Consider the following 14671-nt stretch of genomic DNA (forward strand, 5'->3'; position numbering starts at 1 on the left):
GGTGACCTTGGTGGCTCAGTTGGTTAAGTATCCGGTTCCTAATTTCTGCTCAGGTCATGACATCAAGGTTGTGAGATCAAGGGCCTGCATGGGGCTCTGCGTTCAGTGCAGAGTGGGCTAAAGATTCTCTCTCTCCATCTGCCCCTACTGTCTCTCTCTCTCTAAAATAAATAAAATCTTCCAAAAAAACTAAAATAATAAAAAATAAAATCATGTGTTAATTTAGATATTAGCTTTAAAGTGTTGTTTTGTTGTTGTTGTTGTTTTGGTCACAGGGAGAGAGAAAGCCAGAGAGCACTCGCACATGGGAGCACGCAAGCAGGGAAAATCAGAGAGGCAGAGGGAGAAGCAGGTCCCTGCTGAGCAACAAGCCCAATGAGGGACTCCATCCCAGGATCCTGGGATAATGACCTGCGCCAAAGACAGACATTTAACTGACTGAGCCACCTAGGTGTCCCACCTTAGCAGTGTTTTGTAAAGAAAAAAGAAAGGGGATAAGATGAAAGCACTTTTAAATAAGCAAAGAGGAAAATGTGTGTATTACTTTGCTAATATATAAATTATATCATGTTATTTTATATTTTATATTGAGGATAAGCCTGGTTTAAAACAGGTTTGTTCAACATATCTACTCCTTGAAAACAACAAATATGATTTGAGTGTTTAACGGACTTTAAGGAAATGTTGACCTTGGACTAACCACCAAGAAAGAGAAGAGATGCATAAAGCAAGATGCATAAAGAGACTGACCTAAAAGATGGGTCTATTGGCTTAGTCTAGTTCTTTTTCTTTTTTTTTTTTTCTTTTCTTTTTTTAGAGAGAGAGAGACAGCACAAGCACACAAGCAGGGGGAGCTGCCAGCTGAGTAGGGAGTGCAACGACGGGCTCAATCCCAGGGCCCTGAGATTACTACCCAACTGAAGCCACATGCTTAACCAACTGAGCTACGCAGATGCCCCTAACTTTGTCTATTTCTGTTAGCTTAGTCGATCTGCTGACAGCCAGAATTTCCAAGCATTAAACTCATTGACGGGTAGAGCTCTTAGCTCTGAGTAGAATGGAAGCCCTAAGTAGTTTTCTTACTCCACCATCAGCCATCATCTACTACTAAGGGCTACACATATCAATGGGACGCTGAGGACCTAAGTCCTTTAACAAACACCAGCTAAAGAAAACTGAACTAGCTGGCCATACCAATGAGTCTCTAAAAAAATTTCAAAACAAAACAAAAAAGTCCATTAAGTTCCTTCCACATATGGAACTTTTCCCCATACTTCAAATTACTGATATATGTCACATTTTTAAGGTAAAAGACCTGAAAACAGTCAGGAAGAACATATATGGAACTGCATGGCCAAAGAGATACACATGGGAAAGCAGGAGTTATTACTGAACAGTTCTTCTTGGCTGAAAAACACAAGTAATAAGAAGAATAATGGTAGAAAGGTAGATTGGGGACTTATCTATAAGATATTTGGTATATTGGGACGCCTGGGTGGCTCAGTGGGTTAAGCCGCTGCCTTCAGCTCATGATCCCAGGGTCCTGGGATCAAGTCCCACATCCAGCTCCTTGCTCAGCCGGAGTCTGCTTCTCCCTCTGCCTCTGCCTGTCACTCTGCCTGCTTGTGCTCTCTCTCTCTCTCTGACAAATAAACAAAAATCTTTAAAAAAAAATATTTGGTATATTTGTAATAAAACACTAGTATAAATGTTGGGAGAATTTAGGCAAGGCCTAAAAATTAAAAACATTTCTTTCCAAGCCTGAATCCAACTGTATAAGAAAAAAAGTGTAGTTTTGTTACTAGAAGAAAGAGAAATCAGAAGGTTAGCAGACTGAGCTTGGGTTTGCCAGTGAGTTCACTTTTAATAGTGGCAAAGATAACCCTACTTCAGTTTCCCCCAGAGATACGAATAATTCCCGTGTTTACCTTAATTATAACCTCGTGGAGAAAGCACTCTGAATTAGCACCTTGATTCCAAGGCAATCTGATGTTCAGTTATAAGCATTTTTTTATGTCATTTATTGAGTGCTGTGTGCCAGCTATCCTGTGACCTACTCTACATGGATTATATTAATAACACCCCAAAAAACTATTCACAAAACCAAAAATTACACAGCTGGCAAAGAACTTCTGATGTTTCCAACTTAGGGAAATGAAGAGTATATCAAGTTTCCATGAAAAGTAAGGGGGGATATGTATATCAACTGCTTGATTAAAAACATAAACCAGGGACGCCTGGGTGGCTCAGACCCTTAAGCGTCTGTCTTCATCTCAGGTCATGATCCCGAGGTCCTGGGACCATCCAGCCCCACATAGGGCTCCCTGCTCAGCCGGGAGCCTGTTTCTCCCCCTGCCTGCTCTCCTCCTGGTTGTGCTCTCTCTCTCTCTCAAATAAATCAATAAAATCTTTTTAAAAATAAATAAATAAAAGCATAAATGAACTAAAATCTTTGCCAGGACTGAGAATACAGAAAAAGCAGTGAGCAACAGCATATACAGTGCATCCTCAAGAGAGCATAAATCCACTGTAATAATATCCAAGACACAAGACATAACCATTTCTTGCAATTTTCCCCTAAAAACAGAAAGAACAAAATAGCAGCTGTGAAATCACCCAGACTACTAAAAACAGGGCTCGGCACCTCTTAAAGCAAAACAAAACAAAACACCTATCTCCTAATCAGCAGTACGTGCCAAAAAAACGCCAAGTCCCCACAAACGAGGCATTCATGGTAGGGCACAGAGGCACAACAGGATGACAGTGACTATCATGTGGCCAGAAACCAATCCGTCAGCAATTTGTCTGTTGCACGTGAGATCACTTTCTCTCCGGAGGACGCGCGTTCCTGGAGCAGATGGACCAGGTGTGGCAAGCCCCCGCCCGGAACAATCGCCGGGTGGTGCCTCTCGAGCGCGGTGCCTCTCGGAGCGCGAGCCCACATCCAGCCTCCCCACAGGTAGAAGCAGCCCAGCAAGCAGGAGGAAATATTTCCAAGCCGACAGATGCAGGAACTGAAAAAGGAGGTCACGATGCTGAGAGAATAGATTTAACCCTTTGGTCCCTGGGAACCGCGAAGACTAGAGGGGAGCGCGGCAGAGCCCTCGGGGTCGGGGGATTCTTTCAGCCGGGCGGCCGTTTGGGGCGGGAAGGCCTCCCTGTCCTTCCAGGGCTCCCTCCAGCCCTCAGATGGTGCCAGACTTCTGCAGACAGCCCAGCCACCTCGTCAGGAAGAAACTGCTCTGCGGCTGCCCCCAACACCTTCACCGCCCGGAACCCGCAATCCTCCTCCATTCGGTTTCCTTCCAAGGTTCCTGCCGGTGGACAGTGATGGGCGGACCTCGTCAACAACAGACCCCAAGCTCAACTTTGCAACGCTCCCCCGCCGCCAGCCCCCGCCTCCTTCTGCTCAGGCCGGCCGCGTCCCGGCTGCAGCCCCTCAGCCTCCGGCGCGCAGAGGCCCGGGAGCCCGCGCCCCCGGCCCGGGGCCTGCGGGGGGCTGCAGACAAAGAGGCTGCGGCGCCGCCGCGGCCACCAGGACCGTCCCCTCGGGGACAGCTCCGCGCCACCACCACCCCCAACCCCGCTCGCGCGCCGCAGCCGCCTCGTCTCACCGGTGGCCCCGGGGCCCGGGCTCCTGAGCCCGCCGCCGCAGCCGCCCGACGAACAATGGCAGGAGAAGGCGCCGGCGCCGAGATTCGGGCCCTCCGCGGCTCGCGGGCCCGCCGGCTGCTGGTGGACTGACTGACTGACTAACCCACCGGCGGAGGGAGGGAGGGAGGGAGCGAGCGAGGGAGCGAGTGAGCAAGCGAGCAGGCGGCCCCGGCGCGCGCCCTCCCGCCTTCGCTCTGTGAGGCGAGGCCGCCCGGCCCGCAGCCAGCCAGCCCGCGCGCGCCCCTCCCCCTCCGTTCGCCACAACATTGTAGTAAATTTCTATTGGACGGCGCCTGAGGGAGGGAGGGGGCCGGGCTCGCGGCCCGCCAGCCCATTGGCTGAGGACAAGTTCTGGGCTTCTCTACTTTCCCCCTCCTCTAGGCGGGTTAGGGCCTGGAAGGAGTAGGAAAAAGAGGGGAAAAGGCAAGGGGCTGGCCGCATATGCGCAAGCGCAAGTCGAACTTGCTCGGGAGTCCCGGGGTTCCGGGCCCCTGCAGTACCCACGTGGGGAATGAGGCAGCTAGTGCCCGGGACCGAGGTGAGGCCCTTTCCACCCAGAGGACGCCCAGGTAGGAGGCTGAGATTTGAAAGCCTCAAGGAAAGCCGAGGCTTCTGCCAGCTGACTGCCCACTAATGCACTTCGTGACCTTGGGTAAGCCACTCAGCTTCTCTGGGCCCCAGTTTCCCCATCTACTAATTTGATGGTCTCTAGGTGCCATTCACACCCTGACATTCGTGGAGGCCTTACCTCTCCTGGCAATTGTGTAAGGGCCGAAAGCTGAATGTTATGGCCACGCCAAGATTTCACCTGTCTTTTGCATTTAAGGACCTTCCAGTTCCACCTTGGCACCCTCAAAATCATAAAGGCCTAGCTTCCAAGATCTGCGCCCCAGCTGAATTTAGGGTCGCTCTGACAGTTGCCTGATGTGCCTTTATTTCCTTTCAGAAGTTTCAGAGGCCCCTTGACACTTCGTACTTCCTGCCAGGCTGGACTCTGAAAAGGCTGGGACCCCACACAGCAGAATGAAGGCTCATGTTTTAAGCACTGTCCCTATAAGGTAAGAAAGGTTCTGATATTCCCATTCTAGAGATGAAGACACTGAGGCAGAGAGGTTTAGACCTGCCAGGATAAGAAGCCAGGCCATCTGACATCAGAACCTGCTTACGCCAGCTTCACTGTCTCCTGGTATCTGATCACAGCCCCCTCCCATCCACAGCTCAGCCTCTAGAACAGACACCTGGGGTTCAGTTCCCAGCCTCCAGCCCTCCCTCACTGTTTGGACTTCTCTGTGTCTGTTTCTAACCCCATAAAAGGGGATAATGATAGTTCTACCTCCTAGGAGTTATTATAAGAATTAAATCAGTTAAGATATGTAAAAGGTCTTAGAACAGTGCCTAGTTCATAGCAAGAGCTACATAAGTGTTCATTATTACTGCTATTCAGAGACTAAAATATGGACTGAGAGGTGTGGAGCAGGCTGACCTAATAATATGTTTGTTAAGCTCTCAATTGTTGTCAGCACTGAGCTGAGCACATTGCATGAATTATCTGTTTGAAACATCCTAAGCAAACCACTTGAGGACTACCTAACTACCCTGTCTAAAACAGCCTCCACCCACAAACCCTTGCCCTGCCTTTTTTTTTTTTTTTAAGATTTTATTGTTAAGTAATCTCTGCACCCAATATGGGGCTCGAACTCACAACCTCAAGACCAAGAGTCACATGCTCTACCAACTTAGCCAGCCAAGCACCAATCCCCTTTTATTTTGAGATTTTATTTTTACCTTGCCCTGCTTTAATTTGCTTCATAGTCCTCACTTCTACCTCACTTTCTATATATTTATTTATTGCTCCTCTCAATACATTGTTGCATTTTAGATCCACAAAATGACAAGCTCCAAGAGGACAGGGATTTTGCCCCTCTTATTCATCTTCCAAAACAGTGCAGCATTGGTGGTATAGTGGTGAGCATAGCTGCCTTCCATCTTCCAGAACAGTGCATACTCAATAAATGTTTGTTGGGCAAGTGAACAAATTATCCCCATTTTACATATAAGGAAGCTGAAGCTTAGTAAGGTCAGGTCAGGGTCATTCTGTATACTTGACATGAAGCACCTACTCTTGAATATTCTGGTTTCCTGCCTCAGGTTTTCCGATTAAGCCATACATTTGATTCAGGGAGCTCCATCCTACCGTGTCTGTGCCTCACAGGCTTCCTCCATATCAGACCTGGAAATCTGGTACCATGAAGGATAAATCCTGAAGATCAGTCACTGCCCTGACCACTTTGTTATCCAGCAAATTTAGATTCATAAAAACCAATAGTTTCTATCCCATGAAGTGCAGCCAAAGACACATCATATTTAAAAAGCCTTGCTTGGGGGCGCCTGGGTGACTCAGTGGGTTAAAGCCTCTGCTTTCGGCTCAGGTCATGATCCCAGGGTCCTGGGATTGAGCCCTGAATCGGGCTCTCTGCTCAGCAGGGAGCCTGCTTCTCCCTCTCTCTCTGCCTGCCTCTCTGCCTACTTGTAATCTGTGTCTGTCAAATAAATAAATAAAATCTTTAAAAATAAATAAATAAATAAATAAAATAAAAAATAAATTTAAAAAAAAAGCCTTGCTTGCAGGGCACCTGGGTGGCTCAGTGGGTTGGGCCTCTGCCTTCGGCTCAGGTCATGATCTCAGGGTCCTGGGATCGGGCCCCGCATCAGGCTCTCTGCTCAGCAGGGAGCCTGCTTCTCCCTCTCTCTCTGCCTGCCTCTCTGCCTACTTATGATCACTCTCTCTCTGTCAAATCAATAAAAAATCTTTAAAAAATAAAAATAAAAAAACTTAAAAGCCTTGTTTGCATGAATGGAGTACGTAGTACTTAGCAATCATCACCCTGAAAAAAAGTAGCGGTCTCAGACTAAGAAAAAAATAGCTAAACTAAGGCAGGTATAAACCACTCCTAATCAGAGTGCTCTGCAACACCACACCAAAAACTGTTGGCCCAGGCTTTTACAATCACAAAGACCTGAATTCCAATCTTTGCTTTCAATTCTTAGCCTGGAGATGAAAGGGCTTTGTAAACTCTAAAGTACTATGCATATATGACTGGTTTTGTTATTAAGTTACACACTGTCACCTGTGAGGCAAAGTGCTCTACCCAGAGTGTAGCTGGACCCACCACATAGTAGGGAGTGGGGGGATAAGTAATGCCCAGTCTGAAGGCAGAGAAGCTTCCCAAACTACCCGTAGTCATGTGCCCAGCTGTCCTCTCAGAAGAGGCCTCTGCATACAGACATCCAGTTCTAGTTCCCGCTGCAGAGGCAGCACCTGGGTCCCAAGGGTAAAGGTCCCAAACACCATCCCTGAGGCTAATTTTCTAGGCAGAAACTCAGCTCCCTGCCTGCCTGCTTCATGCTCACATCTGGGTGGCGGTTGTGCCATACTCCAAGCCCCAGGTTGGGGTCTCCAGGGGCCATCTCTATCCCGCCTGCCAGCTGAGCCCTCCACTGCCTCCTCCAAGACCCCTCCTGTTCCTTCCTAGGGAATACAGGCCCTGCTAGCTGCCTGTCAGCCCCTGGAGCGGTCAAGGGCACTAAGAAAAAAAAAAAAAAAGAAGAAGAAAGAAAGAAAAGAAAAAAGACGGCTTGAAAGGGTCCTAATCCTTTCCTATTACAAACTGAGCTCAAACACCAGCTGCACAGAAGAGAGTGAAATTAGGTGGTGACCAGGGGGGAAGGCCAGGGATGGTAGCTGGGGCCTCCGATGACCTGGAAGAGATGAGGTTGGGAGATAGCGGGGGTAGAGAGGGGGAAACAGTTGGAGCTTGAACCATTCCCAAATCTGGGACGTGGGCGGATTAGGGACACAGCTGGCCTTACGCCCCAGTGATGGGGCTCATGGAAAACATTTGTCTGTTGTGCAGGGTGGCAAGAGATGAAGAGGGTTTTGAAAAGCTGGGCCCGCCAGCAAAGTGTTCTGAACAGTCACTATTGAATAAAAATCAAATCTTTGTAACAGAAGTACATGAAGATTAGAATTGTCTTTCCAACCTGCCCATGGTCATGAAGCTGCAGCCATTTTAGACCTTTTAAACACAAATGATAAACAGGCTATGATAAGGAAAATTACTGTTCATACAATGGTATGTCCTTCTAGGCAATTATTTTTAGTAGTAGTACTTGAATTGTTCACAGAAAATATAGTTAAATAAGGGCCGCCTGGCTGGCTCGGTCAATGGAGCATGCGACTCTTGGTCTCAGGGTTGTGAGTTTGAGCCCCAGGTTGGGTGTAGCGATTACTTAACAATAAAAAAAAAAAAAAAGAAAATATAGTTAAATAAGAAGAAAAAGATTTAAATCATCCTAAAATCATCAACCAGAAATAACTACCACCAATATTTGAGATGGACTTCCCTTCTAATACCTTCTCTTATACGTACACTTTTTTTATGTATATTAAATTTAGTCATACAAAATTGCTGATCGTATAAGTTAAAAATGGTCAAGCAACAGACACTGTGTATAGTTCAACCTAATGCTTTTTGTTCAAACTTAAATCATACTGTTTTGGAACTGAGTTCTTCCACCTAATAATATATTGTGACATTTGCATCACCATTTTTAGTAGTGCCCTCAAGCGGATATACCATAATTTAGTTAACCTAGATGTCCAATATTTAGGTTTACTGTTCCATCTTTATCTTGTTTACTCAACAAACATCCTTTTATCTAAGCATACCTATGATTACTTTTTTTAGGATGCACTGATTGCAGCGTTGTTGGTTTTTTTTTTTTTTTTTTTCAATTATTGCACACAAGGCTGCCTGTTCTGGTCATTTCTGAGATAAAGGCCAAAGAAATCAACAAATGCAGTGATTTTATACAATACCTTGTCTTTGTATTTGAAAACACAGAGCATGCTTTGACCTCTGTGACACAATGCACTTTGCTTGCAAAAATTGCATTGAGCTGGGTCCTAAAGCACACTAAGACCAAAAAATGTGACTGAAATACATACTTTGGAGTTGGCAAGTGATGTCCTTTCTGCTGTGAAGACACTCCAAGAAACAAGGAGCAGAAGGGAAGGAAGTTGAAACTGTAAGAGGACCGCATAGACGGTAGCTAAGACACTCCTCTAGGCCTCTAGATTCACAAAATGTTAAAACTGGATAGGCCCTTGGATATCATCAAGCCCAAGCTGAAAACTTTTAAAAAGATTGGGAAATGGGTGCAGAAACCGGAAGGGACTTGTGCAAGGTCACATAGCAGTGAGTGGCAGAGCCCAAACTTGAACGCAAGCCTTCTGAACCACACTGCTGGAGGCGTCTGTTCCCCGCCTTCCCTGTGAGCCCACTTACATCTCCCTTTCAAAGCTGCAGGCCAACCTAAATTCTACAGCCAGAAAAACCTAGAAATGTCTAGGCTGGAAGAGCCAGTTATTAGAGATAACATAAGGGCCAAGTTATTAGAGATAACTTGTTAATAAGAATAATGACAATGGCATTTATTAGGTATTTACTAAACGCAGGGTACACACTAAGTACTTTATATGCATTTATTGTGTTAAGCCTCATAAAGATCCTACAAAGTAATATTACCTTCAACTGCAGTTGAAAAACCAGAGCCCAGAAATGTGAGGTGATTTGCCCAACATCACACAGCTTAAACCAGGTCTGTCTGATACCACTGTCCTCTGCAGCTTTCACATCACTCTCAGAAAAGCAGTTTAGAAATGATCTGAATGAGCAACCCCAACCTCTGTCCCAAGACCCCAGGGAAAGGCTGTTGTGGCTGCTTCTGACTATAGCCCTAGGACATTCAAAGAGGGGACACTAGGATCTGGCCTGCCATGACCCTCCCCAACACCCTTCTCTCGCCAGCTGGAGTAAGCCTAATGACTCTGATCCAGCAAAGCCTCCAGATCACTCAAGCTTAACCTTAATTCTCTCTCCCCAGGTATCCTCTAGGTCTAGAGGGTTTCCCAAGAAACATGGGGAGAGTCTCAGTGCCAGCAGCTAGCTGAGCCCTTTCTAAAACTGGTAAAGTCAGCCTGGCCCCACCCTCACCAAGGAGAGGCAGAGGAGGAGCCACAGGGAAGCAGTGGGAGGATTGAGCTCTTCCTCCATAGAAGAGGCACTGGGGGGTCTTGAATGAACACGATGAGTCCTCAACAATAAGCCATTGGTAATGGTAATGGTAATGAACCATTACCATCATCCCAATAAATAATGGGTGATGGCAAGAAGAGGTCAAAGGAATGTGGGCTTTTGAGGCAGGCAGACCTGGGCTCAAATCAAAGTTCCACCACTGAGATGCTGTGTGAGTCTACGCCAAGTCCCTTCTCCTCTCTTCCTTGTCTATACTATGTGGAAAACATGTGCCAAACACTGCGTACCAGGAACTTTTTATATACAGCACGTCAGGGAACCTTCACAATAGTCCCTTGACTATAACTCCCATTTTACACATGAGGAAGCAAAACACTTACCCAGGATCACCCAGCTAGTAAGTGTCCAAGTTCAGATGCAAATCCACATCTGCTGGGCTTTACTGCTAGCACTCTTCTTACGGTTTACAGATTGCTTGCATTTCCACAGTGGTCATTGTACTCATACCAGCAAAGATGTACAGTGTACTCGCTAGGTGCTTCGGTACCTCACTTGCCTTTTATTTAATTTTCACAACAATCCCGTGGAGTGGGTACTATTTTAACCTCATTTTACAGCTTTGGGGCTGAAGTCAGAGAGATGAGGCAGTTTACCCAGGGTCATGTAGCTTGGGAGGGGTATAGAGAAGCTGAGCTTGTCTGACTCCAGAACCCTCTCCTTTGCCCACTACACTAACCCACCTCTCTTTCCAAGGAGGCCAAGTAGGTGTCTCTATCTCTGAAAGAGGAGAGAGCCAAGAACTAGCAAGAGGTAGTGAGTTGTCCATGGCAGCCCAACAATTGAGCAGCTAAGCAGGGACTGAAACCCAAGCCCTTGAGTCTTAAACCCGGGGTTACTTCCCCCACCCATACTACTGAATCCTGCGCATCAGAAAATGTCCTTGTCAACTGGATATTTGGAAACCTTATACCTAGGTCCCCCAGGGGGACTGGGGAACGCCTCCCATACCAGGCCAGGCAGAGAGTGCTGAGGGTGTGGAGGAGAAACTTGGCAGGATACTACCTGGGGAAGACAGTGGTTGAGCTGGTTATCCAGGTGCCTGGAGCTTTGGAAACCTCTGCCTTAGTCTGCCTAAGCCATGCACCCCTAGCTAGGAAGGGGGTAGTTACAGAGGAAGCCGCACACGAGGCCTGGGTTTCCCCGGCTGGCACAGCTCTCTGCTGTGATTTCTGCTGAAAAACAAAAAGTTCAATCCTCTGGGCCTACTTGCTAATTACCAGTAATGACATAATAACCATTGTGGGCCCAACAGCCAAACAGCCCCAACTAGAAATTCTGCATAGCTCAGGCTCAGGAACAAAAGATTTGGGCACTCCAACTGAAACTGATGCCCTGGCAGAAAATATCAGAAGCAAAAGGGCTTTAGGGTTGACCCAGCCAAAGTATTATTGGCCAATGGAGAGGATGATGGCTCCTCATACAATTAATTATTAAGAATTATTTATCTGCATCGTATAATGCCAGACCCAGAGAGAAGCTGCTTCATTTTTTTCATTAAGTCACTCCACAAATATTTATTTAGCACCTATTATGAGCCAAACACTCTTCTAGGTACAGGGGATGTAACACTGAACAAGACAGACAAAAATCACTGTCACCACCGAGCTTACCATTCCAAAGGTGGGGGATAAATGATAAACAAATGTTCACTAAAATACAGTATGTCAAAGAATGATAAGTGCTAAAAAAAAAAAAAAGATAAGTGCTATGGAGAGAGGAAAAAAAAAAAATTGGCCTGGAGGGAAGATGGGGAATGGTCATATTGTGGCAGGAAAGGGTGTCACCATTTTAAGTTAGATAGAAAGGGCCTTACTGAGAAGGTGGATATTTAAACAAAAAAAAAAAAAAAAAATTAAGGACATGAGAGAGCAAGTCATGAAAGTATTTAGGGGTAGAGAGTTCCAAGCTGAGTGAACAGCAAGTGCAAGAGCCTTGGGGTGGAGGTATGCCTGGTGTATTCAAGGACTTGCCTGAGATCATAGACCCAGTAATTAACAGAGCTGGGCGAGGAAAGGAATCATACGCAGACTGATCACCCGCTGTGTCCCTGAACTCTCTTAAGCCTTAGGACAACTCCGGCGGTAAACATTATGCTCACCATCTCACCATTTCCCAGGTGAGAGGGTGAGACCCAAAGAAGAGAAGTAACTGATCCACTTCACACAGCTGGAATGGGCAGCCTGCTGGAGCCTCCCTGCTTCTCTTCTCTGTGTCCTCCCCATGCAAATCCTAAGTATCTGCTGAGCGAATAAATGAATGAACGAATGAATTTCTCAAGCCCTGCCCTCTCAATGACCTGTTTGCAGGCCAGCCTTCTAGTCTTTACTAATTATAGAATAATAACCACCACAATAACTCCAATGTGCCAGCTGTGGCCTGAGGATTTTACCCAAATTACCTAACTCAGCCCCCCTCAGGTAATCGTAAGAGAAGGTGCTAATATTTTTCCCATTTTATTAGTGAGGAAACTAATGCTCACAGAGGTAGAATTCCCTAGGGATCCCACAGTTGGTAAATGGTGAAGCTGGGATTTAAACTGAGGTCTGTCGGCTCCCAAATCCCTTCTTTTAATCCTGTAATATTAGTAGAAACCTCTGACATCAGTCCATCGCCTTCCTTTTATGAACCAGAAAACAGAGGCTCAGCTAGGGCAGACGAAGAGCTGGGGGAGGCGTGTGGCCCTCCAGCCCCCAGTCTGGCATCCCTGCTACTCCACCCTAGGGGGGCCGTGGACCAGGTTTTCTCTTCTAGACCTGCCTATTTCAGCATCTCTGCAGAAGTCTTCGTGTGTTGCCCTAGCTCCCAGAGGAGAGTTCCAGGGAGCTCAGCCTCCACCTCCGCCCCCTCTGCCTAGGCCTGGGTAATGCAAGTCCCTTTCGACTCTGCCTTCCCAAAGCGCTTGCAAGTGGCATGAACCAGAGGTGGGCGGAAGAGAAACTCTGTCCTGCTCCTGTGGTTCCTGGAAGAGAGACGATGCAGGCTAGGTGCCAGGAGCGTAGGATGGGCTGGGGGCAGGGGCCAAAACCAGGCCAAGGGTGAGGATAGGGTGTCCCAGCCAACCAGAGAGGGGAGCAGGGGAGGAGGGTAAACGATGAAACCGGTTCACTGGGTGTCGTTTGTTCAACAAGAAACTGTATCAAGTCCCTAGACTGGGAAGACGCAGGAAGAAGAAGGTTCTTAGAGGCAGCATTTATAATAGCATTAACGATACGGACCAACCACTAAGCCCCATAGTGCTCAGCACCGGACTAAAGTGCTCTAACTACATCATTGCCAGTCCTCAGCAATATCAGCCCCATTTTTTTTTAAAGATTTTATTTATTTATTTGAGAGAGAGACAGTGAGAGAGAGCATGAGCAAGGAGAAGGTCAGAGGGAGAAGCAGACTCCCCAAGGAGCTGGGAGCCCGATGTGGGACTCAATCCCGGGACTCCGGGATCATGACCTGAGCCGAAGGCAGTCGTCCAACCAACTGAGCCACCCAGGCGTCCCAATATCAGCCCCATTTTACAGCAGAGGAAACCGAGGCTCGGAAAAGTGAAGGGACAGCCAAGGTCCCTGCATCATACCCATTCGTAGGGTAGTGCCAAAAGGGTCTGGAGACCTGGGTCCCTGCTGTGTGACCTTACGCCATGAGCCACCCACTCTGATTTGAGGTTCCTGCATCTGTACCACAAGGGACTTGGTCAGCAGTCCCTACTGTAAACTCCCGGAGGCTCAGAGATCCATTTCTGCCCAGACTATGGGGCCTCCCACAGATACGGGACATCACACTTACTCTTCTCCCTGTCACCCAGAAGAAAAAAAAAAAAAAGGCCCAGCTATCTGCTTCCAGGGGAAAAAAATAAAGCCACAGATTTTCAAAATATTTGTCCCTGTTTCAAGGCTGCTGCTGGCTTTGGCCTCCAGCCAGGAAGGGGCCCCTGGGGTGGGGGAGTTGGGGGGAGCCCAGGCCTTAAGACTGAGAGTCCTTGGGCCCCAGGCCAAGGGGGGCAAGGGGCAGATGGGGGCGAGCTGGGCAGTGGGCCAGGACCCCTCTGGAGATTTGGGCTTGTTTCTTAATCCTTTCCTCCCTTTGTTGACCAGCCGGCCGTCAGGAGAGGCGGGGGAAGCAAGTGGGGGGGACCACAGAGACTGCGGAATCCGAATACTAAGAACTGAACTGGAGCCCCTTTTTATGGTTGTCCATTACATGGAGACACTGGACAAGGCCACTGGGGGGATTATCCCATTGAAACCACCACCCCTGCCTGGGTGGAAAGCCTGCTGTCCCCATTTTACTTAGGTGAAAAGTGGTGCAGAGAGGGCAGGTGATGAGAGCCAAGCACACAGCTCACAAGTGGTAGACCTGGCAGGGAGCCCAGGTTGTTGACTCCCCAGAGAGGCAGCCACTGGGATGGACTAGAGATGGGGAGTAGGGTGGATAGGGCCCTAGCAGTCCTAGGAGAGCAGGGAGTTATGAGGATGATCACCTCCAACATGACCGTCCCCAAAGCCCTGAAAGATCTGGGCCCTGCTGCCCTGCCCAGCCTCCTCTCCCATCACGGCCTCACCAGCTGTACCACACCATAGTATACATATGGACGTGCCCTGAGCACATTATGGGCATTTAAGCCTTCACACATACTGTTCAACATGCTTATGAAGCTGTTCCCTCCACTGCCCACCTAGAAAGCCCTTATTCATCCTTCAAATCCCAGCTCTAATATCCGATGCCCAGAAAGAGTTAACCACCCACTCAGCTGGGCTCACGCAGAAGTGCTTCATGCTTCCTGAGTGGCGGGAACCCCCTCAGAACCCAGCACAAAATCAGCGCTCAATAAATATTTGTTGTCCCTAGACATTGCATTTTATCACTGA

General features: G+C 47.7%; 1 protein-coding gene across 2 annotated transcripts in view; it reads right to left on the reverse strand.

Annotated features, from left to right (window-relative positions):
- EPB41 (erythrocyte membrane protein band 4.1) overlaps positions 1–14671 on the reverse strand; it is a 199217-nt gene that overhangs the window by 175911 nt on the left and 8635 nt on the right. The window contains exon 1 of one of the 2 annotated variants that reach the window (XM_047723948.1): positions 3615–3848. The exons of the other annotated variant lie outside the window; for it this stretch is intronic. The gene's annotated coding sequence lies outside the window, so the exon portion shown is untranslated. Of the gene's footprint in view, positions 1–3614; positions 3849–14671 lie in introns of those variants that run through there. 2 annotated transcript variants of the gene reach the window in all.

This window comes from Lutra lutra, chromosome 4, assembly GCF_902655055.1.
Source record: "Lutra lutra chromosome 4, mLutLut1.2, whole genome shotgun sequence".
NCBI lineage: Eukaryota > Metazoa > Chordata > Mammalia > Carnivora > Mustelidae > Lutra > Lutra lutra.